The 4,391-nt window shown below is 37.9% G+C and overlaps 1 protein-coding gene across 5 annotated transcripts in view; it reads left to right on the top strand.

Annotated features, from left to right (window-relative positions):
• The window catches only part of LOC116841558, a 372,377-nt gene that overhangs the window by 62,706 nt on the left and 305,280 nt on the right, over positions 1-4,391 (top strand). The gene's annotated exons all lie outside the window — the stretch shown is intronic.

The raw sequence follows: 4,391 nt of genomic DNA, 5'->3' as shown, positions 1-4,391 counted from the left end.
TATACAGGGTGTCCCAAACTCTCCTTATCACATTAAGTGGAACATTAATGTAGAACGGGTTGAGGTGAACGTAAAAGTCCTATACCGTTTTGCGATATTCGCAATAATAACCGAGAAATTAATTGTATAACCCTTATAGAAATGTACTGATAAGTAATAATTTGGCCAGTGATAATTACTGTCGTTCAATAATTTTATTAATTTTATTAATAAAATTACTCGTACGAGTAATAAAATTATTGAACGACAGTAATTATCACTGGCCAAATTATTACTTATCAGTATGACATTTCTATAAGGGAAGATTAAGGAAAAACGCATGCTAAATGGTTGAGGATGGAGCGCTTACAGCCTAATAATATAGTGGATGTCGGCGCGCGATGATTGGAAAAAACGCACCATTGCCTATACTTAGGCCCGATCTACAATAGATGGAGTAAGGAGTAGGAGTAGGATGAAATGGAAATAATTATTTCGCTTACTCCCTTACTCCAATAAAAGTTTGCTCCATATACATCACATGGAGTAAGCCTGAATTAAGTAGTAAGAGCTGATAAGGAGTTGGAGTAAGCGAAATAAATTACTTCCATTTCGTCTTACTCTTACTCCTACTCCTTACTCCATCTAATGTAGATCGGGTCTTACACTCCTACATCTCGCCTCGGCGGCAAGATATAGGATCAGAGCGATGTAATAGCCGTATCACATTAACGACTCGCGACTGCGGCTGCGATTATGTCTCTTGACCAGTCAGAAAGAAGCTGCTGGCTACTACCGCTTTTCTCATTGGTTATAAGACGGTGGTTATACGGCTATAAGACGCGCACTGACATCTGCCTGCTATATTACTGAGTCGCAAGCGCTCTTCCCTCAACCATTCAGCGTGTATTTTTCCTTAATCTTTTACAATTAATTTCTCGGTTATTATTACGAATATTGCAAAACGGTACAGGACTTTTATATTCATCTCAACCCGTTCTACATTCCCACTTAATGTGACAAGGAGAGTTTGGGACACTTTGACACACAGAGGACAAAAGTGAAGGCGACGTGGTATTTCGAGCGCGAGGCGACATCGATTAATGATATTCCTCACGTCGCCGATCGTGGCGACCCGCGCTTCGCACTTGTGTCAGAGCCGTTATCTGATTTCTTTATGAGGAATCACACACCTGGCTCGCCTGCTGTACCGCAATTTGCCGGCCGGCCTGCGCAGGTCGTGTTACTCTGTTGTATTTTGACAGATATGTATTTAAGGCCCGTACTGAATTATAAGTGTCGGATCAGTCATAAAACATCGCGGGTGCTTTCGGGGCTCCCCCTCAGTCACGGGGCGAGTGATGGGTTAGCCGCAAGTGGGGCATTTATATCTACCACGACTACCACGTTGTATTTTACGTCGGGGCCGTTTACTCGCGCTGTAATAGCTCGCGAACCTTTTTGGCCCCGGCGCGGAATTACATATGTATTTGCTTTATAAGCAATGCGCGCGGAAACGGAATAGTTCCGGGACGCCGACGTGTTAACTGCCGAAGCTGGAATTGGCTCTAACGTATCAACGAGCCATGCGTTTCTTCGACAGCCGGTGGAATGATGTAATTCACCAGTTAGCAGAATGTGCGATCGCGAGACGTACATTTGCAATATCACACTGAGAAAGGGGAATATGTAAGGGATAAAAAAGATATTTATTCGGTGGGATACTAATAACATCCCGAGAAATTTTGGTTCTATGTTAAACCTTGAATTCTACAACGCAATAGCAGCTAAGCTAACAAAGTAGGTTTAATTCTAATAATATAATTTACTACTTTGACTCTGATGATGTCCGAAATTTCCCTTCTCACTTACTTTTGGCGTCAAAATAGGTGTTGAATTAATATAAAAATTAATTTAGTAAATTAATTAATAATGTATGTTTTTGCAATTGATAAATTTTTAACCATTCTGTATCTCCGCAACTGAGTCCTCATTTAAAATTTTGATAAAGCAAATTCCTGCCTGGAATTATTTGTCGTGTTTTCTCCACACTGAAAGAAAAATATATGATATTTGGAACTATAATGGCATAGTAAAAAGATTATAGTTAGGAATATAATTTTTATAGTAAATGTTACCATAATATTTGTAATATTTACAATATTAGCATAGTATAACTGACCCGTGTAAAATTTTTACCAAGAATTATAATTATTTGAAATAAAAAATATAGTAAGGTAGCAAATATTTAATGGTAAGAGAAATTAACTATTTTATATAGTCAATATAATTGAAATATTTGACAAATATAGGTACATGTAACTATATTCCCAAAAGGTGCTTTACCATATATATAGAGTAATAAGATGGTGACTATAAATCTGCGTTCATTCTACTATATCTTCATGTTTAGATAAACTATAAATATATGTTTGAGGCCAAAACGAACTATAAAATATAGTGAGATTATAGTTATTCCAACTATTTTTTCTCTCAGTGCATATAGAAGAATATGACAATTGACTCAAGGTATGAGGTGGGATGTCACATTTTTCCGATCTTGCTTACTACATATTTTCTTTATGCATTAATATAAATATAATGGTTTATATTTGTTTTCTTGTACCTAAAGAATGTAAAGAATATTACAATGTATTCAACATTCTGAAATATTGCATACGTCGTTTTATTTTTATCAATATGTAAAAAGTGTGATAATTAGCTGCAGGACTTACCTTTGCTATCCGTCTCTCCGTTTTTCGACTCTCTGAAATTTAGGTTGCCCGAAGAGCTCTTCTTCAGATAGTTGTAATTCGCGATTTATCACTGTCTCGACATTTTCATTCAGAAAAATTCGACTCTACATTGGTCAAAGAACTTGTCAGTAGGACATAATGAGAAGTAAGAGTGAGATAAGTAAGGGAAGTAAAAGAAAGACATTCTCCTGCGGCGCTGTTCAGAAATACGACAATTTTATTATTCATACGATTGTTTTACATGTTGTTCTTTCGTTTCAACAGGGACTTCGCGTTTCCGTATCGCGGAAAATCCCGTAGTGAGAGTTTCTGAATAAATTGCAACTGTCTGACAACCACCCTCCACTTGCCGTTGCAAAACTCGACCGCATTACCAAAACAGATAGTCGTGTCCTTTACTCCAATAGAATTAATTCGCGGATTTATTTTAACTATTTCTCTCCGAACATATTTTTCCTCTTCCCGAGTATGTGGCGCTCGCTTTAATTTTTGACACGATATAGGATTTGAATGAAAGATTCAAGATTGATCTCGCGGAGCAACGCGCTACACAAACATTAAATGAGAAGAGTCTGATTGATATTTTGATTTTTGAGCAGAATCTAAGAGTAAAATCAAATCCACATTAACAGTAATTAATGCGGATCTAATATACATTCACCCCTTTCCAGATATTTTCTCTTTTTTAGATATTTTTTTTCTCAATCTACTTATGTGTATCATTACTTATGTGTATCATTACATTCAGTTGAATTCGCAAATATTCGTCGCTCGTCATTAGTGAATGACTTACAAGACGTTTTTTTTTCTGACGAGTGGCAAGTACTGACGAGTTAGCTGACTGTAACGATATAAACAGATACATGGAGAAAATGTTTAAAAATTAAAAAACAATTGCACTCGCACGGTGAATATTAACATATTCATCCAAATCTAAATTCCTTCAATTAAATGGAATAGATAGAATTAAAATTCACTTGCAGTAAAAAATGCATATTCCGCTATTCAAAAAAAAAAAAAAAAAAAACTCGGTGCAAAAATATATACGAGTGTATATATAGAATAAATGTCGAATAAATATTTTCTTATTTCTCAGATATTTCTCTCTTTCTGTGTAGATATCGCTCAAGAATATCGCGTCTCTCTCTCTCTTTCTTCCCCTCAGAGACATAATTCCAACCGGCGGCGTTCCGTGCAGATCCGATACGCGACTCTCTGAACGCGGGAAAGGAAAAATCACATTATTCCACTTATTACAACATACTGCAGAAATGAAGAAGTAACGGAGACGCCTGTCGAGTCGATCGCGGGCGGAACGTATAAATAGCTTACCTTGCGTAACGGACGCGAGCGACGCGCGGCGCCGTCGCTAGTTTTAATTAAACTCCATTTACCGAAGAAAAGATCCGCGCGCACATTGGAGACTTCGCTCGCAAATTCCGCCGTTAACGGTGGAATACAATGCAACTGGTTTGCTCTGCTCATTGCTTCGGTCCCAAGGCAGTTATCACTCGGGAGCTCTCGCTGGGTGCTTCCTGAGAGATGACTCCGCAATGCGTAAGTGAGGGAATACCTAAAGGGTCCCTCGAGAATTACCGACAGCCAGAGAGAGAGAGAGAGAGAGAGAGAGAGAGAGAGAGAGAGAGAGAGAGAGAG

This window comes from Odontomachus brunneus, unplaced genomic scaffold, assembly GCF_010583005.1.
Source record: "Odontomachus brunneus isolate Ranch 3 - 2012 unplaced genomic scaffold, Obru_v1 Obru_scaffold_016, whole genome shotgun sequence".
NCBI classification, from domain to species: Eukaryota; Metazoa; Arthropoda; class Insecta; order Hymenoptera; family Formicidae; genus Odontomachus; species Odontomachus brunneus.
This window is presented reverse-complemented; position numbering and strand designations above follow the sequence as displayed.